Source organism: Mobula birostris, chromosome 15 (assembly GCF_030028105.1).
Source record: "Mobula birostris isolate sMobBir1 chromosome 15, sMobBir1.hap1, whole genome shotgun sequence".
NCBI lineage: Eukaryota > Metazoa > Chordata > Chondrichthyes > Myliobatiformes > Myliobatidae > Mobula > Mobula birostris.
Genome location: NC_092384.1, coordinates 24,474,392 through 24,500,450, shown reverse-complemented (window position 1 = coordinate 24,500,450; position 26,059 = coordinate 24,474,392). Strand labels below are relative to the sequence as shown.

The 26,059-nt window shown below is 42.2% G+C and overlaps 1 protein-coding gene across 4 annotated transcripts in view; it reads left to right on the top strand.

Moving 5' to 3' along the window:
• Positions 1-2,521: 2,521 nt before the first annotated feature.
• Positions 2,522-26,059, top strand: part of cpne2 (copine II) — a 275,831-nt gene continuing 252,293 nt past the window's right edge. For all 4 annotated transcript variants that reach the window (XM_072279463.1, XM_072279464.1, XM_072279461.1 and 1 more), the window contains exon 1: positions 2,522-3,064. The gene's annotated coding sequence lies outside the window, so the exon portion shown is untranslated. The remainder of the gene's footprint in view (positions 3,065-26,059) is intronic.

Sequence of the window (26,059 nt, the reverse complement as noted above, 5' to 3'; positions counted from 1 at the left end):
CACACGTCAAAGTTGCTGGTGAACACAGCAGGCCAGGCAGCATCTCTAGGAAGAGGTACAGTCGACGTTTCAGGCCGAGACCCTTTGTCAGGACTAACTGAGAGGGACAGAGGGAGTAAAAGCAGGATCCCCCAGTGGCCACCAGATGAGCAGGATCTCCCAGTGGCCACACATTTTAATTCCACATCCCATTCCCGTTCTGATATGTCTGTCTACGGCCTTCTCTACTGTAAAGATGAAGCCACACTCAGGTTGGAGGAACAACACCTTATATTCCGTCTGGGTAGCTTCCAACCTGATGGCATGAACATTGACTTCTCTAACTTCTGCTAATGTCCCACCTCCCCCTCGTACCCCATCCGTTATTTATTTTTATACACACATTCTTTCTCTCACTCTCTTTTTTCTCCCTCTGTCCCTCTGACTATACCCCTTGCCCATCCTCTGGGTTCCCCCCCCCACCTTGTCTTTCTCCCTGGGCCTCCTGTCCCATGATCCTTTCATATCCCCTTTGCCAATCACCTGTCCGGCTCTTGGCTCCATCCCTCCCCCTCCTGTCTTCTCCTAACATTTTGGATCTCCCCCTCCCACTTTCAAATCTCTTACTAACTCTTCCTTCAGTTAGTCCTGACGAAGGGTCTCAGCCTGAAACGTCGACTGTACCTCTTCCTAGAGATGCTGCCTGGCCTGCTGTGTTCACCAGCAACTTTGATGTGTGTTGCTTTATTCAAGGATAATGGCAGAATTCTTGGTAGTGTGGAGGAACCGAGGGGTCTTGAGGTTCAGGTCCATAGGTGCCCCCTCAAAGTTGCTGCACAAGTTAATAGGGTGGTTAAAATGGTGTATGGTATGTCGGCCTTCATTAGTTGGGGGATTGTGTTCAGGAGTTGTAAGGTAATGCTGTAGCTCCATAAAACTCCAGTTAGACTACACTTGTTCAGCTCTGATCACGCCATTATTGGTATGGCATGGAAGCTTAAGCCAGGCTGCAGAGCAGATTTACCAGAATGCTGCCTGATTGGAGAACATGTCTCACGAGGACAGGTTGAGTGAGCTTTTCCCCTTGGAGCAAAGGAGGATGAGAGGAGTCACGAAGGACGTGTATAAGCTGATGTGAGGTATAGATAGAGTGGACAGCCAACACCTAGCTAATATTAGAGGATATACTTTTATGGTGATTGTAGGAAACTTAGTGATGTCAGAGTCAAGTTTTTTTTACACAGAGAGTGCAAGGTACATGGGATGCACTGCTGGGGGGGGCGTGGAGGCAGATATATTAGGGACATTTAAAAGACACTTAGATAAGTACATGGATGAAAGAAGAATTGAAGGCCACGTGGGAAAGAAGGGTTAGATTGACCTTGGAATAGATTAAAAGGTCCGCACAACATAATGGGTCGAAGGGCCTATATTGCACTCTATTGTTCTACGTTTTGTGTTATCTGTTCTCTGTGGTTTCTTGTACATCCCAGGGAGTCTCTTGCTGTAATATTTCCCCTTTGGTTATATATGATCAATTCTACGCTACATCCTTTCCATATTAATGTTCTTTGGTTAACTTCCATTTGCCTTTCTCTTGTTCGGTAAGATCATGCGTTTGGGAAATGTTCTCCAGGTGCCTTTCACTTCCCTTTGAGAAGTTGCACTGAGGACGGTTATAGAGAAATAACTGTACATTTTGGGTGTTTAACCCGCTCCATCCACTGCCCCGGTACACTAATAAACGTGCATCCAACTCCAGCGGATTTCTCCCAAGTAAGCTCTATCCACGTGAAAATACTAGCCATGTGGATAGATACAAGTGTAAGAACAGTGAGTGAATGCTCGAATTTTGACAGCCATATTGACAGGGCGAGAACCTTAAAACCAACCGCGCTCCTCCACAAAGCTACCCGGGAGATCTTAACCACATTCCCCAACGTCCTGCCTCTGCCTGTCTGAGTAAAGATCGGGCATGTTTGGTGCAGGTACTGGCATGACGATACCATTATAATGCCGGATCTGTCAGTCACCAAGATTGACAGGCGTGGGATTAAGGTTAAAATGCGACTGTTTAAGATATATATACATATGTTCATTTAACCATTCCCATCTTAATTGTAATTATCTCTGCTATGTTCTCCTTGGTGTTCTAGCTCCTTCTGGTACAATCATGGGATTAAGGAGACAACATTTTAATCCACAGTACGACACAACCTTGCTCCAAAATAAGTGAAGATAATTGAGTGAAAATGATAAAAGCAACGTGGTTTTCGCAAGCGGCGTGCACCCCGGGATCGGCAGGCGTGGCGGAACACGGAATTGTCAAGCTACTCCGTTTTTTGTTTCTTTTAACTTTTGTATGATTTCGGTCTATTGGTTCACTAGATGTTTGGGGGCCGATGCCTCGGGTTCTCCCGCGTCACCTTGAGGGTTAACAGAAGAGGCGAAAACCACCGTATTACAATAATATAGTGGGTGTGTTTATTGAAGAGACTTTAAAGCGACAGCGGTAACGCTGTTGGGAGTCTGCTCTGATGCTCATGATTAGCGATTGGGCAGTCTCTCGAAAGCACAACTTTCTGTCTGTGAGCTGCATTGCCACAGGAGAGCGAGCGGGATTGCTGCTCGAGTCGTCCACTCTCTAACGAGGCAGAATTCCCGACATCTGAGTGTGTGACAGAAAAACAGGGGAAGACCTAACTGAACGTCTGCAATATTTGTGGTAGGAGGAAAACGATGATCGGAAGTTTGCTGGCGATGTAACTAGGCTCTCAGCGGAGGAAATGGTCGCTGATGCTAGACTAGGGTTGTGACATCTCAAGAGAGTCTGTCCGCCGCCCGCTGTAGTAACCGAGACTCACTGACAAATTGGAGTTGCCTAAAGCAATTTTAAATTCGGTACTCGTTTCTTTTTTCCCTCTCGTTGATTTCAGCCGCTTCCCGCCTACCCGTGGCTGGTCTGTCTTAAATGACAAATTCAATTTTTAACTCAATTTCTGCTGCCGAATGGAAGCCGAGTAACTTCCTGACCGATAGGACTTAACAGATCCGAGGGAGTACGAACTAACCAGAGCTGCGGACGGTAGGTGTGGAGTCGTTGTTAACTCTTGTCGCTAACTACGTTTCCTATTTCATTACCCGGTGTAGATTCCTCCCGGGATCAGCCGCTTGCAATTTGAGATAGTTAATCGCACCTCAGATCTCTACCTCGGTCCTTGTATGTGCGAAAACAACTTGTAACAATACCCAGTTTTGATTTGATTGCTGTCTCCCGCGAATAAAATGTACAAATCCAATCACTCGGTACGACCAATCTCACCCACTGCTAGATTCGAAAACCATGACGGCGCTTTGAACTAAATTATCAAAATTGAACAGCACCAAAGCTGCTGAATGTTCAAGTGACTTGGAACCAGAATCAAGTTACCTCGGTTATTGCGAATAAAATCGACTTTAATGCCCAACCCGCTGAGTCTTCAAGGCGTTAACAGACAATGAGTTGGTCATTCCCAGCCCTCCGGTTAGATTTAACTCCACATTTTTTTAAACCAGGTGAGTCCGGGACATTTGTTCCTGCTCAGGTTCCAGAAACACGTGGAATTTTTAAAAAAGCAAAAAAAACCTGCAGATACTAGTGACAGGAATTTTAAACCGGAAAGCGCCGTAAACGCTCAGTAGGTCGGGCAGCGGCTGAGGAGAGGGCAGCGGAGCCGACGCCTCGGGTGGGTGACGGCCGCAGCTGCCCGATCCTGGCTCCGTCTGCCTGCCTTGTATGTTTTACACGTGGGACCGGTGTCAACGCTGATACCAACCTGTGGCGCGAAACATTTCTTCAGAGCGGGGCTCACCGCCGGCATTAAAATGATTTTATGTTGACGAAAAACGAGACTATTTTGGCCTTGCATTTGTTCCTTTTGAGGTGGTGACCCAGGATGGGAGCATCTGGCATCTGGAGTCCGAGGTGAAGCCAGTGAAACAGTGTGTTTCCCATTGAAGCCGGTGTACAGTTGGTTATAGATGCTCAGTCTTTTTTATTGTGAGAAAATGTGATGGAGTGTCGCTCCGAAGCGAATATCTCGCCAGGACCTCTGTTTCAGGAGCGACCAACCCTTTTTGGAAATGTACTCTCCACATTATGTTTGGCCACCGACTGTTCGCGCTCTTACCCATCTGAACTGTGTCTGGCTCCACGACGGGAGAATTTCGGCACAGGATCATCTGACACCATCTTACTGACTCTTGCACTTCCAGAGGCGCCGCACTTGTCCAGTCCGTCTCCATTGCTTGAATGTGTTTGTGTTTGGCGTCAAGGCAGTGTTTAATTCCAGTGTGTTGAATATTCTTCAACATCCTCTGTATGGCCCCATGTGGTGGCATAATCTGGAGGCATTCTGGCAAATTTCCCATAACATTTGAGAGTACCTTCATCAGGTTAAAAAAAAATCAACCCATTGACTTCGCGAGAATTTTGGCATAGGTGATTAATGTTGTCTTGTTGACAATAACTGCATCCTGTTTATTTTTACTAAAAGAAAGATACTTTGTCACAATTTTCCTCTAGGATTCTGCGTCATGTGATTTTCTTACTTCATCTGGAGAGAGCCTGCTGTGTTAAGATAATCTGCCTTGCTGTCCACCATAATGAAAGTGATTACCATTCAGAAGTGCTTAATTGGTGATGAATTGAAAATTCTGAAAGGTTGTAAATGCCTCTTATTCTTCTGTTTGAAGGATCACCCCACTGATTCCTGGAATGGTGGTGTGTTACATGAGAGATGTAAAATTTTTTAAAGGATGATTTTATTGACCCATGAGGCTTGACAGGACAGATGTGAAGATGATTTTACCCTGGCTGGCCTAACTGGAATCAGAAGTTATAGTCTCAAAATATGAGGTCAGCCATTCAGAAATGAGATGGGGGGAGTTGTTTTCACCAGAGAGTAGTGAATATTTGGGATTGACCACCTGAGGAGATAATGCTTAATAATTTTGAGACAAAGATCAGTAAATTAGGGACAATAAGGAAATTGAGTTAAAGAGAAGCTGTGATCTTTCTTAATACCACTGCAGAGGCTGGACGGCCAATTTGAGCTTCTATTTCCCTAAAATACCAGCTCGCAATTGGCACTTCATGTGTGCCTTTTTCCATGATGTTTTCTATGCACCTGCGAGCATCTGTATTTAAATAAAAATCCCTTTGGCAGGAATAACACTGCTTCATTTGTGATCTTTGACACTTTATTGAAGTACATTTTACATTCTTGATACCAGCATTTTTTTTCTTGCTTTTAAATTTTTTTGTAAAGTTCGTGTGCCCCTGCGCAAGGTACTTGCAGGAACTAGATTGTGAGGGGATTATACAACATTGTAGCCTTGAGTACAAAAAAAGATTTATTCTTCTGTGAAATACTCTAGTTTGAAAGCTTGTAGAAATACTTAAAACATTTAACATAGTGATAGGTTTAAAAAAGAAATTTCTCATTTGCTTACCTGTGCGTAAGAGACTTCTACATACAGCAGTATAGTAGATGAACGTGACCTTAAGCCCCAGCTATCTGTGTCCAGTTACACTGCACATCTGCCTGCCTCTGGTCTCCATCCCTCCATTCTCTGTCTGAATCCCTGTTGCCATCATATCTGTCCCACCACACTCCTGACAGCATTTTCCACGCAGCTACTAACGTGCTACTTAAAAAAAAATTTGCCTCATAAATCTCCTTTGAACTTTTTCTCCTCCCCACCTTTGAAGCTATGCTATCTAGTACATGACATTTGCATCCTGGGGCAAGAGTCTTCCTGTCCATCCCATCTATGTATTTATTTACGGATACAGCACGAAACCTTCCAGTCCAGCGTGCCGCACTGCCCAGCAGCAGCACGCCTATTTTAGTGCTAGCCTAATCACAGGATGGTTTACAACAGCCAGCTAGCCAGTACGTCTTTGGACTGTGGGAGGAAACTGGAGCACCTGGAGGAAACCCATTTGGTTTGTGGGAGGAACATACAAATTCCTTACAGGTGGCACCAGAATTGAACTCCGGAACGCCCTGAACTGTAATAGCATCACACTAACGGTTGCACTACCATGGCACCCTTGCCTCGCCTAATTTTATAAGCTGCGGTTAGATTATCTGTTGGCCTCTTGTGTTCCAGACAAACAATCCAAGTCAGTTCAACCTCTCCTTGCACTCCAATCCAGGCACCATCCCACTGAACCGCATCTGCATCCTTTTTGAAGTCTCTGTATCCTGTGCGTAATGCAGTGATCAGAACTGCAAGTGATAGTCCAATTGTAGCTTCCTAACTTGTAGTTGACACCCCTACTGAGGCAGGCAATTTATCATCCTGTCTACTTGTGTTGCTACTTTCAGGGAGCCAGAGACTTTCACACTTTACATTTCCTGTTAATTCTTCCCTTGCTCTGATGCTAGCACGCATCATTTCATTTTGTTGGAGTTAAATTCTGTCGGCTATTTTTCCAGCTGCATTCTCATCTAGTCTGTATCCTGAATCATTTGACACCTCCCCTCATAATCCCCCAATTTTGCCAGTTTGTCTTGTCTGCTGATTTGCTAATCAGCCCATCTCAAGGTTTAGCTTTATTTGCCATGTGCATTGACATGCATTATGAATTTCTTACTAACTCTTCTTTCAGTTAGTCCTGATGAAGGGTCTCGGCCCAAAACGTCGACTGTACCTCTTCCTAGGGATGCTGCCTGGCCTGCTATGTTCACCAGCAACTGTTAAGTGTTTGGCTTGAAATTCCAGCATCTGCAGGTTTCCTCGCGTTTGCATTACGGATTTGCTGTTGTGTGTTGGTCAGGGAGCAACATGCAACAAAGAGCAACAGCATTTATCAATTATAAAGAATCATATAAATCATAGGTTATGTAAATAGTATGGATATGGAATCAAATGTGCATATTTACATTGGAAGTATATGCTGATATTTACTATGTAAATAGCATTATAAAAATAGTTTGGTTTTTAATCGAAGTTGCAGGAATTGTTTAGGGGAAGGGGTACAGGAATTGCAAGGCGTCTGACTGCAAGACTCTGCAAAGGATTATGAAGTCTGCTGAGGATCATCGGTGTCTTTCTTCCACCATCCAGGAGACTTATCGGGGCACTGTATACACAGAGCCTTTAGCATTGTCAATGATCCCTCCCATTCGTCCAACAATCCATCAGGCAGGAGGCACCACAGTATTGGGACATGGATTGCTAGGATGGGAAACAATTTCTTTTCTCCTTGTCGCCACCCAGTTCTCATCATGTATGTATGATGTGCCAGTGGCATTACACTGTTTGCTTTTTAACTTGTGTTGTGAATTCACCTTATTATTTGTTGATTTATTTGGGGTAATGTTACTTTGTTTTATGTGTGAGCTATCGGTGCTGTGCACTTTGGTCCAGAGTGGGTAGTGTCCGCAATGATTTATCCTGCCTGCATTGTTCTGAACACATGCAAGTTCTGCAGTGATTGTAGTCTGCAGCCAGTGATCTTTAGTGCTGACGTGCACCTTTGTCATAATAATTTTTAGCTCCCAGCGCTGATCCTTGCACAGCACTCTGGGTCACGTCTCCAGTCGGAATAGCAACCTTCTTCCAGTTCTACTGTCTCTGTGGCCAAGTCAATTTTGAATTAATGTAACAAATCTTTATGGATCTTGCTTGTCTTAATTTTCTGGATCAGTCCACCATGAAAAACCTTATTTAAAACTTTAGTGAAGTCCATATATACAACATCCGATACTCTGCCCTAAATCTAAGTAATCATCTTCCAGAGAGGTCAGCATTAAGGTTACTCTGAGGTCATTAGGTTTGCTTTGGCCTCTTTTTTTTTAAAAACTAGGTTAGTTTAACCATTAAGTATTAGAGGATCAATAAATTGTTACATCTGTAATACTATATTGTGCACCTTACTGTGTGGTGGTTGCTATGTGATCTTAAAGTTAAGTATAGAATGATTTCACACTGGTATCTTCACAGTACAGCGTTATATTTGAACGTGAAAGGATGTTAGCACCAAAAGAACAGCTCTTTTTTGCAAAGGTTACATTGTTTTTTTTAAACCAAAATGCCATTAGCAGACAAATTTATTTGCGTGTATCATCGAGAGAATATTCATCATTCCCAGCATGTGCTTTTAGCACAGGGATGGTGGTTAACATGCAGTTACAGAATGCGTGTGTAATTTTTAATTGTACAGTTTGTGCTCTAGAAATGTGAAGTAGCCTCTAGCTTATCAACATTAAAAGGTTTTTTGTCTTAAACTGACAGCCGTGAAGTCATTTACCAAAGCTTCAGTGCTAGCTTCTCTTTCTAGTTTAAGAAAGCCTTGTGTTTTACGTAGCCCTTTTAGGACTGTGATGATGCAGAGCACTTTACAAAAGGGGCTACAGTTCAGATTGTGATGTAGATGAGTCTTCAGCCAAACACTATCCAGGTATAATGCTCGTTCTTTACTTAGATAGTTTATAGAGATCCAAATGTGGAGCAGGTCCAATAAGTAAAGAGGTCTGGAAGACTTTCGAAGCACTGTGCTGGTAGGCAGCATCTGTGGAGTGAGAAATGGAGTTCATACTGAAGGTCGAGAGCTCTTTGTCAGAATGGAATTTAAAACCTGTAAAAGGCACGTGGACCGGAAAGGTCTAGAGCAGGCGTTCCCAACCTGGTGTCCACGGACCCGTCAGTTAATGTTAGAGGTCCATGGCATTAACAAACCAAGGCTGGGAACCCCTGGTTTAGAGGGCCAAATGTGGGCAAATATGAACAGTGCAAGTGGGAATCTTGGTCAGTGTGAACCGGCTGAGCTGAGTTCCTGTTTCTGTGCTATATGGCTCTGGCTGTATTTGGATTCTGCAGTTCCAACAACTGCACCCCTTCTCCAACACTAAGTATAGCAAGTTCCTGCATATAATGCTCCTTTTGCAAAGCTTTTGATGAAGCATTCATTGCAGGAGTTGCAGTGTATCTATTCTGATAGCCTCGTCTTGCATCCTTTAGAAAATATGGGTGCTTTTATTCCAAAATACCTTGGTACATTATTCTATTTTTAACCAGTTAAAAGAAAAAGTGTAATTATATTCACATAGTGAGAAACAACTTGTATTTTCAAAGCAATTTTCATACCTTCTTCACCAAAGCATTTTGCAGCAGATGAATAAGTCAAGTCGCTTTTATTGTCATTTCAACCATAACTGCTGGTACAGTACACATTAAAAACTGAACAACAATCCTCCAAGACCATGGTGCTACCTGAAACAACACAAAACTACACTAGACTACGTGAAACAACACAAAACTACATCAGACTTCAGGCCTACACTGGGCTACATAAAGTGTACAAAACAATGCAAGACAGTACAGTAGTTAATAAACAAGACAATAGGCACAGTAAAGGACAAATTACAATATAAAAATGTAAATGTAAACAATGTTTTAGCAGGAATTGAGAAAGAAATGAGCAAAAATTGCAAAGGGAGTGGAGTGGTGTTCAGTTGAGTGTGTGTGTGTGTGTAATAATGTAGCAGCTAAGCTACACTCATTAGCATTCATGGGAAATTCATGGGGCACTAGCGAGACCTCATTTGGAATACTGTGTGCAGATTTGGCCCCCCTATCTAAGAAGGGATGTACTGATATTAGAGAGAGTTCAGAGAAGACTTACGAAGATGATTCCTGGAATGCGGGGGCTAACATATGAGGAGCGTTTGTCGGCTCTTGGACTGTATTCATTAGACTATAGAAGAATGAGAGGGGATCTCATAGAAACATTTTGAATATTGAAAGGGTTGGACAGAGTAGATGTGGAAAGGCTGTTTCCCTTGGTGGGTGAGTCCAGGACAAGAGGCCATAGTCTTAGAATTAGAGGGTACCCATTTAAAACAGATGAGAAATTTTTTTAGCCAGAGGGTCGTGGATTTATGGAATTCGTTGCCACATACAGCTGTGGAGGTCCGATTATTGAGGGCGTTTAAGGAGGAGATTGATAGATATCTAATTAGTCAGGGTATCAAGGGATATGGGGAAAAGGCTGGAAATTGAAACTAGATTGGAGAATAGCAACACACATCAAAGTTGCTGGTGAACGCAGCAGGCCAGGCAGCATCTCTAGGAAGAGGTACAGTCGACGTTTCAGGCCAAGACCCTTCGTCAGGACTAACTGAAGGAAGAGTTAGTAAGAGATTTGAAAGTGGGAGTGGGAGGGGGAGATCCAAAATGATAGGAGAAGACAGGAGGGGGAGGGTTGGAGCCAAGAGCTGGACAGGTGATTGGCAAAGGGGATATGAGAGGATCATGGGACAGGAGGCCCAGGGAGAAAGACAAGGTGAGGGGGGGGAACCCAGAGGATGGGCAAGGGGTATAGTCAGAGGGACAGAGGGAGACAAAGGAGAGAGAGGGAAAGAATATGTGTATAAAAATAAATAACGGATGGGGTACGAGGGGGAGGTGGGGCATTAGCGGAAGTTAGAGAAATCGATGCTCATGCCATCAGGTTGGAGGCTACCCAGACGGAATATAAGATGTTGTTCCTCCAACCTGAGTGTGGCTTCATCTTTACAGTAGAGGAGGCCATAGACAGACATATCAGAATGGGAATGGGACGTGGAATTAAAATGTGTGGCCACTGGGAGGTCCTGCTTTCTCTGGCGGACAGAAGCGGGAAGGACAGAATCAAATATCGTTATGGTGATTGTACATTCTAGTATCAATAGTTTAGCGACAAAGTATAAAGTATCTCCACAGCCTTCTAAGGAAGTAGCTACACTGTCGTGCTTTCTTTGCTATTTCACCATTTCAGTTTAGAAATCTCTCCCTCATGTTCCCCTTAAGCATTCCACCTTTCACCCAAAACCCATGACCTCTAGTTCTAGTCTCACCCAACCCCGGTGGAAGAGGCCTGCTTGCACTTACCCTAGCTATATCTCTCATAATATTGTATACCTCTATCAAATGTCCCCTCAGTCTTCTACACTCTAGGGAGTAAAGTCACTTATTCAACCCTTTCCCATAACTCGCGTCCTCAAGTCCTGATAACATACTTATATGTTTTCTCTGCCCTCTTTCAATCTTATTGACTTCATTCCTGTAGGTAGGTGACCAAAGCTGCACACAGTGCTCAAACTTTGGCCTCAACCAATGTCTTGTACAACTTCCTGTAGTTAACACGTTGACTAATGAAGGCCAATGTGCCAAAAGCTTTCTTTACAACCCTTATCTACCCATGACACCACTTTCAAGGAATGATGGATCTGTATTCCCAGGTCCCTCTGTACTACCACACTCCTTAGTGTCCTACAGATCACCGTGTAAATTCTATTCTGCTTTGTCCACCCAGAGTGCAACAACTCTCACCTGTTTACTTTAACTTCTGTCTGCCATTTACAATTGGTAAGAATTATTCTGATTATCATCCAGATCGTTGAGATAGATGCCAAACAACAGTGGGCCCAGCACTGATCCCTGCAGCACACCACTTGTCACAAGCCTGCAAACAGAGGGGCAGCTATCTACTACCACTCTGGCTTCTCCCATAAAGCCAATGTCTGATTCATTTTGCTACCTCATCCTCAATGCTGAGTGACTGAACCTTCTTGACTAACCACCCATGGGAGACCTTGTCAAATGCCTTGCTGAAGTCCATGTAGACAACATCCACAGTCTTGCCTTCATCAGCTTTCCATGGTAACGTCCTCAAAAAGAACTCCATTAGATTGGTTAGACACTACCTATCACGCACAAAGCCATGTTGACTATCCCTAATCTGTCCCTGTCTATCCAAATAGGTGTATATCTGGTCTCTTAGAATATTTTCCAATAACGTGCCCACTACTGATTTCAGGCTGAGCAGCCTACAATTTCTTGGGTTATTCTTAGATCCTTTCCTAAACAGTAGAATTATATGAGCTATCCTCCAGCCCTCCAGGACCTCACCTGCTGTCCAGTACTTTGCAGATACGTCTTGAGTGGTTAAATGGGTCAGACTTTTTCCAACTCTCTTAAAGTTGTCTAGGATGTTTACTGAGTCACTGCAGACAGAAAATGCCTTTAATCATGCAGTGTATATATGAGTAGAGAGTGTTTTGTCAATGTCAATTTAGAATGTATTTATGTCAGAGTCTGTACATGTATCAGGCTAGACTGTGTTTGTCAGAAGTATCAAAGCAAAGTTGTCTGCATGTCTGGTAAATGTGCAGAGTATGATTTTGGTTCGTACGTGCATGGATGAGATGCTAGGAATTCCAAGTGCAATTTGCTTTGTCTGTAAGGAGGATAGTTGAAGCTAGTTACTGAGTTCCTCAGCCTGACGAGTGTCTATGATGTGAAGCATTTTGTGGCATCTGAGCTGCTTCAATGGCTACAGTGATGTTGGAACTGGTATTTGACATGTCTAATATAACCCTTAAAGCAGTGTATCTCTAAATATTGCTTACAGCAGTGTAAGATTTAATTGGTGTGATATTTCATAAAGGGATAATGTCAACAGTAACATAGTGATTAGCATGATCACTTTACAGCACCAGCCAGGGATCAGTGATCCCGTTTGATCCCTGCTATTACCTGTAGGGAGTTTGTGTGTTCTCCCCGTGACCGTGTGGGGTTCCTGCTCCATTCCAAAGACACAGGCGACGAGTTTGTGTGTTCTCCCTGTGACTGTGTGGGGTTCCTGCTCCAGTCCAAAGACACAGGCGGGGGATAGTGAGTTACAGGCATGCTGTGTTGGCGACAGAACTGTGCATCACCATAGTTTGCAGGCTGCCTAGAGCGATCCTTGCTGATTTGATTTGATGCAGACAATGCATTTTACTATGTTTGATGTACGTGTGACAAACAAAGCTAATCTTTTTTTCTTTTTACCTCCTTTGAAAGTTTGCTCTGTTGATAGACTGATAGCCAATTCTGCAGATGTTGCCTTACGTGATAATTGTTTTTCTTTCAGAATTTGGAGATTGCTGGTTTGTTTTATTATTCTCCCCAGGTTGGTCAATTCAGGGAAACTTTGCTTGTTTGATCTATCTAACCTTTTTTTTTCCTGCTGTATACTCTATAGGGAAATTTTAATGACTGTTTCAGTTGATGTTTTACTATCACTTAAAGGTATATTCTTTTTCTTAGCATTGATTCAAATCCAGAATCGTGCTTTCTTGAATGCAAGACAGCAGCAAGAATGGTTTTTCAGTCCCCTGCTGTGCCAGCTGCAGCATAGTTGGCATCTTCCCTACAGATATTTCCATTAACATTCAGTGTGAAATTTTTGAATAGGGTTCAGCAAAACTGGCAACAGTAACATAATCTGTTTTGTCATGATAAAATTACAGCAAAGTAAATTTTGCAAAGTATACTATTATATTTGTGTAAATTTTTATGTGAAAGTTGTTCCATTTCATTTCTTTGTAAAAAGTTGCCCACCACAGAGAAGAATTAAATACTTCTCGATCAAGAGTGTTTGTACTAACCTGCATCTCCTGAAATCAATGCCCAAGTCCATTGGTAGATTTTACAGTTTTTGTGTTCAGAGCGGACATTGACATTAAAGAGACTGGTTGTTGTATCCAACAATGACACTGAAACGTGTGCAGAAGAGTTTTTAAAGTGGAAAAGCCGTTGCACTCGGACAGTTCTGTTGTCCCACTCTCGAAACTCTGGGTCCAGTGATAGGAATAGTGGTCGCAACTGGTAGCGTCTTCCTTGGTTGCAGTGGGCGACCATGACTACTTCTGTGCCTTGTCGTGCCATTTGCTCTCCTGGAAGGCGCTGCCTTTGCGTGTTAGAATAGACGTGTCCCCATCTCACTGGGGTATGTGGCTGGCTGCCTACCCTCGCCTGGTTTAGCCGCCTATTGAAGCAGTGAACGAGATGGGAGAAAGGCAAACTAGTCCACCCAGTCTGGATGTCGGGACATGGTGCAGACTGCTGTGTGCACACCACTGCTGCGCCCCCCACACTGCAGACAGCCGATCCCCAGGTTCGCCTGTGCTCTCCGTGTGCTTAAGATGGCGGTCGTCATTCGCAGTTTAGGATTGCAAAAGAAAATGTGCTGCATGGGTAAGATTTCAGTAGATGTGTAATGTATTTGAGAACTTGGGATAGGGCATGCCCTCTGGAGGCTGTCGGAGAAATCCCTGTCAGATTGGGTACATTTCTGCATTTGCTTGTGTTGAGCGATGACCATTGGGAACAATAATGAAACGCAGACATTGTGGTAATTGGCTTTATTTTAAGCATCCCAAATTTAAACACGAGATTTGCGGCTCTTTATAAAGCTGCCACTCAGCTAATATTTCACCAGGAGCGGAATAAAGTGTGAGAAAATTCCCAGGTTGTAGGTGGGTTGTTGCTCTCTAAGTATGTTTAATTGTGTGGGTTTGTAAGTGTAGACAAGAGGGGTAATAGCATGAAACAGGCAGCCTGGCAGTTCCATAGTGAGAGTTTCTTCAGTCTCTCAGCAAAAGGTGCTAATTGTGTCGTAAGGAAGCCTCTTTGCAGCTTCTGCTCTCGCTGACTCAGGTCAATGTTTATACAAGTTAGATCCCTGATATCTTCAGCATTAATAGCTTAAGTAAATCTGCTCAGTTTCTCCCACTTGAAATACAGCCACAATGCTAACATCAAAACATTCAGTTTCTTGTCTAATTTGAACACACGTTCTCCCACTGGCAGTCTAACAGCATCATGTTGCATCTTTAGAGTCATAAGGAGCTCAAGAATTTGGAATTAGAAGTGAAACTGGAATTGCTGGAAGAACTAAGCAGTATCTGGCGGGGGCAGAGGAAAGATTTGTTAGCTTCTGGAGTTGAGACCCCACATCAGATCCTTAATTTGTTTGTAAAACCACTTTGTAACTCCACAAAGTGCCACCTTCTGCAGTTGGGTGAGACCAAAACTGTGAGTATAAGGCACTTAATATACTGCTATCTATTTAAGGATGGAGGTTTGAATCATTGAATCTAGAATATATTTGTTATAGTTCTGAGACTGAAGAATTGACTATCCAATTCAGATTTATCACATGTACGTTGAAAGATAAGTGAAATGCATTGTTGCCATTAACAACCCACGCCCACGGAGGTGCTGGGGGCAGCCCACAAGCATCATGACGCATTCCGGCATGGTAGCAAGGCCACGGGGTCTAGCAGAACACAAGCAGCAACAGCAAAACAAGACAACAGTGAAACAAGCTATTTCCCCACTTCCCACACAGGCAGACTTCCAACCCCAAATGAATACTTGAAAAGAAAACTTTGGAAGAGTGGCCAGAAGTTTCAAAGGTTAGACTTATTTGTTACATGTACTTCAAAGCATACAGTGAAATGCATTGTTTGCATAAAATCAAATCAATGAGGATTGTGCTGGGAGCCTGTAAGTATCTCCATGCTTCCAGGTCTAGCATAGCATGATCACAGCTCACTAACCCTAACCCGTGCATCTCTGAGTTGTGGGAGGGAACGTGGACATGCAGAGGAAACCCACATGGTCATGGGAAGAGCATACAAGCTCCTTAGACGGTGATTGGAATTGAACCATGATCTTACAGCTAGTGCTTTAATAGAATTGCCCTAACCTCTACACTACTGTGTTGTGCATTATTGAATGTTCTATGCCAAGTTCACCCCCAAACTATTTGAGGAAGTAGTGACTGTAAATGCCATGAAAATGTGTTCAGTAATGGCTTTAGTGCAGTCAAAATGGCATTGATGGCCCCCATTGTGATCGTTCATGCTCTCTTGGAGCAGGTTATGGAGGTGGGACTATCCCAACTTTACTTGTGACAGTGAAAGTTATTAAGACAATGTGTCTAACTAAGGCAATAGGTTGGTCTGATTAATTTGGAAGCCTGTTTGAAAATGTATCCATTATGGGTAGGTAGGTGAGATCATACAGGATGCCAACAGTATCTCTGGTTTTGTATTTCTATATGCAAAGGAATGCCTATTTTAATAACTTGTGTACTCTGGATTTCTGAGAATGGGACATGTTTTAAATTCCTTAATTATGCAATGAGTTATTTTTGAAGTGCAGCGTTAATATAATGAATCTCTTTCCCACGTTCACCCTTGGTGTCAATGTCATCATTCATTCTTATCCAAATACCCAAATAAAATTGTTTCATTTCATGGAAGCTAGGGTATGAATTTTCAGTTGGCCAATTAATACCTTTCACAGATAAATGTGCGACAATTTTAACAGAATGTAATCAATTTGTTTATCTGCAAGGCACAAATATTTGCAAGTAATTAATATATCCCTCTTTATTGCTACTTTAGAAGTGGCTATCCAATTTTTTTTTGAGCCTTTTAGATTATATCATCCAAGAGGGGATCAGAAGGATTTTCAAATCAGCTTCATGATGGAATCCAGTGACTGTTGGACTGACCACTGCTTAATTTCCTTTAACAAACCGGAACCACCACACCTGTCAACATAAATCACTGTCAATAGTCTACTGTGGTAATTCCTCACAGGTAGGTGCCTCACAGACAGTCTGTGGACTCATCCAGCAGGAGCCCCAGAATGACCTGAGCATTATGGCCTGACCTGAAGCCTGGCATTGGCACCAAGAAGAACCAGGACTGCATTAATGAGAATGACTGGGAGATCGAGCCAGCTTATTAACCACTCAACACAGGCCTCTTAAAGGACAGTTCTGCAGGCATCTGAAGCATACAAGATCCTGAGAGACTTTGCTACAGTAGATGTGTTGATGTTTCTTCATAGAAGATGCCACTCATAGCAGCATTGCAGTTAGCATGATGCTATTACAGCTTAGGGCATTGAAGGTCAATTCCAACATCATCGGTAAGGAGTCTGTACGTTTCTTCCCATGGAGTACGTGGCTTTTCTCTTGGTGTTCCGGTTTCCTCCCACAGACCAAAGTCAAGGCTAGGGTTAATTAGGGTGGGGGTGGGTGCTGCTTGAAGGCCCAGCAGGGCCTATTCCATGCTTTATCTCAATAAATAAATACAGAATAAAGTTGTCCATTTAAAGCGGAAATGGGGTGAACTCTTTTTTTTTCTCTTGAGGACTGAGTCTTTGGAGCTGGCAGGTAGTGTATTGGCATCTACACCAGACTTTGAGGTGAATGGTCCAGGGTTCGAATCCAGCCGGTTCCTTGCACACTTTCCGTCTGTGCTGAGTTGAGCAGCGAGCTAGCAACTTGCCCTCGGCTAGACAAATGCTAAAGAAACAACAACATTGTGCAGGTAGGAACAGCAACAATGAGTTTTTCATCAATGAGTACATCAATGGAAACTGCCTTTGAATATTTTAAAGGCAGTGATAATTACTTGACAAGTAAGGAGGTGAATGGTTAATGCAGGTTCAAAGTCAACTTCTTATCAAGCTACATATATGTCACCATATGCAATGGTGAGATTAACTTTCTTGGGCACGTACTTCATAAAACAGTTTATAGAATTATAACTACACAGCACAAATGAAAATGGATGTGAGGTTAAGATTACAGTTGAATCAGCCCAGGATCTTGTTAAATGGCAGAACTAGCTTTAGACAAGTGTTCTACTCCTGTTCCACATATTGTATGTGTAGAAGAATTAGTCAATGCAAAGAATACAAAAGGCCCAACGGCTTGTGGACAGCCAGGACCATGTGTGGGCTCATCAGCATCATTAAGGCTACCTGTGTTCAACCAACCAAAGCCCCTATCCCACTGAGAGCCAAGAGCAGAATGGAACTTCTCAAGTTCAGAGGCACTCAGCATCTGCAAGAGACACACCGAAGCCTCCCCATCCACAACTCTGAGCTTGATGCTGATGTTTGTACACAACCTGTCAGCCAGCTGAAGTGGGGGAGAAAGTCATCTGTCATTGCTATGAGGCTCTCCATGATCTTTCTCCCAGCATGATCTTGTTTTCCCCCTCCTCATTTTTTATACCTCTGTTAAGTCATCCCTTCTCTATCCCAAGGATATCTAGTCTCCTCATAGCTGAAGTGTTGCATCGTCCAGGTAAATCTCCCATGTATCATCTAGTGAAAGTATGTCTTTTTTATAAAGTAGTAACGGAAAGTGCATTCAGTACAACAGCATAACTAACTTTTTTCTATAAAGATGTATCACAACTTATTATATTTGATACCCCAGCCAACAAAAGTATATTGTATGCCTTTTGAACCAGTTTGTAACTCTATGCCTACATGGTCCAGCAAGGTATCTCTGCTCATCAGTACAGGTTGAATGCTCCTTATCCAAAATGCTTGGGGCAAGATGTTTTTCAGATTTCCGATTTTGGAATATATGATAAAATAGCTTGCAATCGTCATCCTTTCCAACTCTGAATATATCTGCTTTGTAAGCAGTCTTTGTTCATCACACATATGTACTTAATGATAACAATTATTACATACTATTAATTTAATGAAACACGTGTGCAAGGTTACCAAAGTAGCACAACAGCATCAGGAGAATACCTGAATCAGCTGTTGAACAACAATAACAGCAGGTTTTCAATCTCCACCTACAATGTCGTGCTTTGATTAAAAAGTTACAGTACACAATATTTGTTTTTTTTACTTTGTTAAGGTTTTATGGAAGGTATACAAACGGCATTGCCAACTTGTTCTGGTGTTAGATTTTCATCAGCAATGATCCTGGCAAACTCATCAATGAATTTCTCTGCTGCTTTGTGATCAGCAGAAGCTTTAAAAAATTTAATGCCGTGCCTCTTAAATTTCTGTAAACAGCTTACTTAATATTTAAGTAATATTTTACATATTATTTAATTATTGTCTTATATTGCTATATTTATACCCTATTCTTGGTTGGTGCAACTGTAACGAAACCCAATTCCCCTCAGGATTAATAAAGTATGTCTATCTATCTATTTACAATTACCTTCAGTTTTCAAGTTGTCACGATAGATCTTTGCTTGTTTCATGATCAGATTACCATTGTGGCACATGTTCTCTCTGGTGCCTACTAATACACCCTTTCAATATTCGATTGAGATCTTCATTTTTCAGTTTATGGAGTGTTTTTCTATTTTTCATTAATTTCTGCTCATTACGTATGTGAAGTCACTTCTCAGAACTGTCTATGGTGCACAGAGACTTCTAAACCTTCCCAGTGCCTTGTGAAATTTTCCATTTGAGACATCATGTCAGCACTCAAAAAATAATTGTATTTCTGAGGTTTTCAGATTTTCAATCTTCAGATGTGGTATTCAACCTGCATTTCCTAGAATCATTTTCCATGTCAAGGGACTGAAGAAGAAGAAGACAGCCTCAATTTAATTTCCAACGTGTTTTGAACTAGTGCAGATATATATGGTAAGGAGTGCAGTATTCTGTGATATCATAGAATTAGTAGATTTTGAGGGACCAACATGACTGACCCAGGAAGCATTCATGAAATCAAATCTAAGTCCAATTTTGGCTGTTGCAGTTGGATTGTGAGTTCTGTTAGTTGCTCAGTATCAGTGAATTTTGGATAATCAAAATAATGATGATTTTCAAATGTGGTCTTCCTGTATCATGTGAAACAAACAATAAATTGATATGAATACAGAACCTTCCAAAGTCGGAGACTAGCACAGAATTCCAATACTTGGCTGTTCTCCTTATCTATGTGTTTACCCAACTCCAAGGAAAATATTTATTCAGTTGAATAATCTTGTGTATTTATAGTAAGGTAACCTAAATTAGTTTATATATGTAATTATTGTGGCTTCCTTGCTCCTGATTCTTGATCCTTGAGCAGTAATTGAAATTATTTTGTTTTTTTCATAAGAACATTTTTTTAAAAAAAGGGAACAGAAGTAGGTCAGTAAGCACCTCAAGCCTAACCCCACCATTCAATACCTGTAGTCATCACTGCTCCATCTACATGCCTCAATTTTAAATGACTACACCCTAATCTGGGAACTGTTCCCTTGTTCAAAATTCTCCCACTAGTGGAAACATCTCACTCCATCTGATTACACGCCCTAAGGTTCTTGTGCATTTCAATAAAATCATCCCTGATTATTTTAAGCTCTGAAGGATATAATTTATTTTTTTTGCCTTATTTTTGATAAGATGACCTTCTTATCTTGAAATTAGTTAAGTGAATCTTTTTGGTGAATTCCAGTATATCCTCAGCTACATTTTTAACACCTTTGCTGCCTTTATCTGTCCATGGTATGGACTGGCCATCATCCTATAGTTTGTTCTGTATTCCATGCCTCACTTGCCATCTTCAGTCTAGATTTCATCTGTGAGGTTAAAGAAATGGAGAACAAGGATGGTGGAGAGATTTGAAAATGGAGAAATCATTAAATCAAAAAATATTCTGACAGGGCAATGTATTTCTGAGATTTTCAATTGAAGGGCAATGCATGAATTTGGATACAGTGAAAGGTAGGTAGTGAGCACAACTTCATGCAGACTGAAGATGGGAGATACAGGAAAACATTGAACAGTTGATTCTAGAGGTAAGGGCTGGATGAGGACTTCAGCAGCAGGTGAGCTGAGCCATGGTTGTTGGGGAAGGAAGTGAGTGTGTAGCCCCCCTGGCCACCCTCAGGGTCGCTCGGCTCGCTGTCGTCTAGGGAAACAACCCACGGCCCTGCCAAACTGGGTAATTAATTTGTGTGGATGCTGTGTGATGTACACCACCCCACCCAAATAACCGACAATACACCAGATATGATTAAATGATTTACAGTTTATAGATATTACTGGAACTATATTATTAATAGAGATTAAAATATAAAAGGAAAATAAAAGGCACCACACTTATCAAAGTTCAATCTCTTTGTGCACAAAATAGTTGGAGCTCAGGACCCTTCTTCTTCACCCTGTGACCCCTTGGACTACCTCGACCGGTCACCTGGGGCCAACAACGGTGGTCGACCAGACGCTCCACATGAGTCCGTCTCTGTCTCCCCTCCTCGCCGAACGCCCTCCTCGGGGTCCGACCCTGTTAGCGGACATCACAGCACCTGGTCCATCCTCTGTCTCGCTCTCCTGCCTTCTGCCCCAAAACCCCGTGCATACAAATCTTCCAGATACACCAAAATCATAACAACTATCCCAATTGGTTAATAGCACCCTGCTATCTGTAGTAACCCAAGCAAATGTCCAGCTACAGACTTTCTCAGCATTTAACATAACAAAGAAGCATTCCCCAGTATAACATAACAAAGAAGCATTCCCGAGTATAATATAACAAAGAAGCCATTTTAGTTAGCCTACGCAGTAAGGGACGAAACCCCCTTACATGGTTTGAAACTGTACTAATCCCCAAAAAACCAACAAGAAACAATTGGGAATAAGCATGGCAAAACAAAGATAATTGAGCCAGTGGCTAGGGAAGTTTGTGGTGAGGACTGGAAGCTAAACCGATTAGTTTTGTAGCACAGACCAAAGACAATCAATGTTCAAAGTAATTTTTTTAATCAAATACATTATATGTCACCAAATACTACTTTGAGATTCATTTTCTTGGAGGCATTCACATAGAACAAAGAAATACAATATAATCGATGAAAACTACACTAAGATTGACAAACAACTAATGTGAAAAAGACAAACTGCAAGTCCAAAAAAAAATCAAAATAATAATGTTGCTCAAATAATACTGAGAGCATGAGTTGTAAAGTTCTTGAAAATGATGACCCGATGTTCATGCCATCACTATATGAATTGTGAATCGATTATTCAGGTGATTCATGCCATCAGTATATAATGATCTATGTTCATGCCATCAGATTGGAGGCTACCCAGACGAAATATAAGGTGTTTTTCCTCCAACCTTAGTGTGACCTCATCGTGACAGTAGAGGAGGCCATGGATTAACATATCAGAATGGGAAATAAAATTAAAATAGGCGGGCACCGGGAGATCCTGCTTTTTCTGGCAGATGGAGCCTAGGTGAAGTGGTCTCCCAAATCTACATTGGGTTTCACCAATATACAGGCCACACCAGGAGCTCCAAATACAGCAGATGACCTAAACACTCACAGGTGAAGTGTTGCCTCACATGGAAGGACTGTTTGGGGCCCTGAATTCTGGTGAGGGAGAAGGTGTAGGGGCAGGTGTGGCACTTATTCCGCTTGCAAGGACAAGTGCCAAGAGGGAGATCAGTGGGGAGGGAAGAATGGACAAGGGCTTTGCATAGAGAGCGATCCCTGTGGAAAGTAGAAAGTGGGAAAGGAAAGGTGTGCTTGGTGGTGGGATCCCGTTTAGATGGCAGAATTTCCAGAGAATTATGTGCTGGACACGGAAACTGGTGGGCTGGTAGGTGAGGGCAAGAGGACCCTATCCTTGGTAGGGTGGCAGGAGGATGGGGAAAGAGTAGATGTGTGAAATAGAAGAGAAGTGGTTGAGGGCAGCATTGTTGGTGGAGGAAGGAAAGCCCTTTCATTGAAAAAGGAGGACATCTCCTTCATTCTAGAATGAAAAAAGACTCATCCTGAAAGCAGATGTGGTGGAGGTGGAAGAATTGAGTGATTGGGATGGTGTTGGCTGAGAGAGATGGCAAAGGCTTGTTAATTATACCTCCATCCTCTTGTTCCCATCAAAGAGGTGGATATCTATCCTCGTGTAATTCGTGTTTCTAGGGAATCTTTTCATATTCCATTAGGTTCCTTTCTTGACTTTTCTGACTTCACTGTCTCAAACCATCCTCTCCTTTGTTGTCCATATACTTAGTTTATGCTCTTTTGGTTTAAGTTTGCATTTATTCCTGGTTGTTTCCATTCAGTCTTGTAACGGATTCTTCAGGATTAGGTCAATCCATTCAACTATCCTCTAGTGAGGGTGAAGTAATTGAAATCCCATCCAAATCTCTTGCCCAAAATCTGATCTCTGGTTAAAGGTGCTCCGGCTAAAGAGAAAGATGTGTACTGTTTTTGGCCCTTGTCATTCTGTACATACCAGTCAACATCTCCTCCATCTTCTCCAAGGACAGCAAACCCAACTATCCAATTTCCTATTTATTTCTAAAATGCCCCAAGCCGGGCAACATCTTGCTGAATCTCCTCTCAAGTGTGATCACATCCTATAGCTGAGTGACCAGAACTGCATGCAGTATTAATGTTTTGTTTATAGCAGATCCCCAGACTACCAAAGGAACTGCCTATGAACTGAATTTTCTGCAAGTCAGAGATGAACAATTCCCCTCAAAATTGAGGCCTATAATCTTTAGCCTTGAGCTTGGGGCCTATTTGTAAAGGACAAACTGGGGAAGGCCAGTGTCGGTGAAAGGAGTGCTATTTACCAACAGCAACTTGTGACAAATCTTCATCTAAATTAAGACGTGTGTGTACAGATAACAAGCAAGAAGGTTATCATTGAGAGGTGGTGGCCCAGGATTTGTGATGTTTGATACCTCTTGAAGGAGAGTTTGGCGAAAGCATTGGCCGTTTCTGTCGGTGATCCCTGCATTGTTTCCTTCTCAGGAGGTTGAAGTACAATATGTGAGAGCAGAGTCTGGGAGAATTTGAGGTAAATTGGGTCACCACCAAGGACATCTTCAAAAGGCGATGTCTTAAAAAAGCGGCATCCATCTTTAAGGATCCCCATCACCCAGGACATGTTCTCTTCTCATTGCTAGCATCAAGGAGGAGGTACAGAAGCCTGAAGGCACACACTCAGTATTTTAGGAACAGCTTCTTCCCCTCCACCATCAGATATCTGAATGGTGAATGAACCCATAAAACCTTCCCTTTTTGCTCTTTTCTTTTGTACTGTTCTTAAAAATATGCTGTGTTGTAATATTTGTCTATTTTGTGTATTGAACTGTACTGCTGTCACAAAACAAATTTCGTGATGTGTCATTTCTGATGCTAATGTGAAATCTGTAACCTGTGGACCCTCAGTAGTTGTGTCGTACATCATTGCTCATGTGTTCTGCGCCCGTGTTGGAAAGGAGAGTGCACTGCATGCCATCTTAATGACCTTGTCGATCCTGCTGCTTTCAGACATGTTTGGATGCATACTTGGATCATAGCATTCATTATGATTATCCGAGCCTCGTGTTTAAATTTTAACAGGATTACCCTTTGAAAATGATCCACTTCCTTTGAAAAGGCTGAGATGTCTGAGCCTATCGTAATTGCACCCAGCTGAAATATTAGCTGATATCGATTTTAGTGTACTTCAAATATTCCTTGTAAGGTAACAAATTGTAATGTGTTCTGCACCGTTGCATTTTAAAGGCAGTCTGACCGTTGGGTCTGTGAGCTGTCAGCTTTGTACTGAATATCCCAAATAAGCCTGAGCAGACTTGAGTTGACCATTATTATTTATTCTATTTTTGAACTTTATATGTTATATTCATGACTTTTCAAAATGTTTCATCAAGCCACCTGAGGGAGTTTGAAACCTGGAACCTACTGGGGTGGTAGAGGGGGGTAAACTCAAAATGTTTAGGAGTTAGAGTAAAACTCCATTAGTCCAATGCACTCACAACTTTGCACAGATTTTATGGACTATTGGATGCTATTCAAGTACTAACAGCCCAATATCTTTAATTAAAGATGTGATACAGTATTATAATGAATCTTCTGATCAACCCAGGAAGTTTCAGGGGTGCTTGGGATCCAGATCCCTGGTGAGGCTCGGGGTGCAGGAACTAGTAACTTACAGGGAAACTTGGCAAGCCTCACCTGCTGAGCCTGATGTCAAACCATCAGGATATAGTTTGTGCACTTGAAATGCAACCCCACAGAAGGATTTGGGCCAAGTTCTGGAAAATGGCATTGGCTCAGGACCTGTTTCCATTCTGGACGGGTCTGACTGTGATATTTCTTCTGTTTTTTTTTGAGGTTCTGGGGTGACTAAAGCCATTGGGTAGATGGTGAGATGTATTTCCTTGCATCAGCAGAGAGTATATGCTTAAAATAAAGGGTAAGATATGTAGAAGGGACTTGAGGTGGTTGAAACACCTTGTTTAAGGAGATGGGTGCACATGCAATATCTCATAAATATTTAGATTATCACTTGAAATGACAAAGGAAGCCACATGCTGTTATTGGAAAATGGGATTAGTGCTCAGTGGTTGATGTGGGTTCTGGGTCCTTTGTGCAATGTGACTCTAATACTCTGACTAGTACATTCTCAACAGAAATTTGGCTGCAAGAGTAATATTAAACACTTCTGGAAGTTGGATAAATTTAATTTCTCAAATTAAATTGAAGCCAAATTCCCTCTATCATTATTTAGCTTGAACTTGCACTCAGTATCCTCTTTATGAGGTACATCTGTACACATGCTTGTTAATGCAAATATCTACACAGCCAATCGTGTAGTAGCAACTCGATGCATAAAAGCATGCAGACATGGTCAAGAGGCTCAGTTGTTGTTCAGACCAAACATCAGAATGGGGAAGAAATGTGATCTGAGTGACTTTGACTGTGAAATGATTGTTGGTGCCAGACAGGGTGTCTTGAGTATCTCAGAAACTGCTGATCTGGGATTTTTCACTCACGAGTCTCTGGCGTTTACAGAGAATGGTGTGAGAAACAAAAAAAAATCCAGCGAGCAGCAGTTCTGTGGATGATGATGCCTTGTCAATGCGAGGTCAGAGGAGAATGACGAGATTGGTTAAAACTGACAAGAAGGTGACATTAACTCAATTAACCACACATTGTAAGAGTGCTGTGTAGACATGCATCTCTGAATGCACAACACATTGAACCTCGACGTGGATGGGTTCGAGCACAAACATGCACTCGTGGCCACTTTATTAGGTATGAGGGGTCACTGAATGTACCTCAATCATGATTAGTGTTGAAAACTACACTGATGATCCTGAGGCAGATTTGACTGAAGTGGATTTTTAATGAGGGACGAGTTTCGAGTTTCCAGTTTCCTTTCATCTCCCAAGTTGGTGGCCTGATGACAACTGCATGCTCTTGTCTGTTGCCACTGTACAAAGAGCCCTGATTAATGCATACTCTCCCAGACAACATACACTTGTAAAAAGGCCCTGCTTTATTTTGTTTTTAAACAAACATCTAAACCTTTTAAGCTGGGGATGCCAAGATCCCTCACACTTGAGATTTCTTCCTACTTATTAGATGAATCCACTGTGGTAGAACAATGGCCTTCTCATCCCTTGCCAACATTGCAG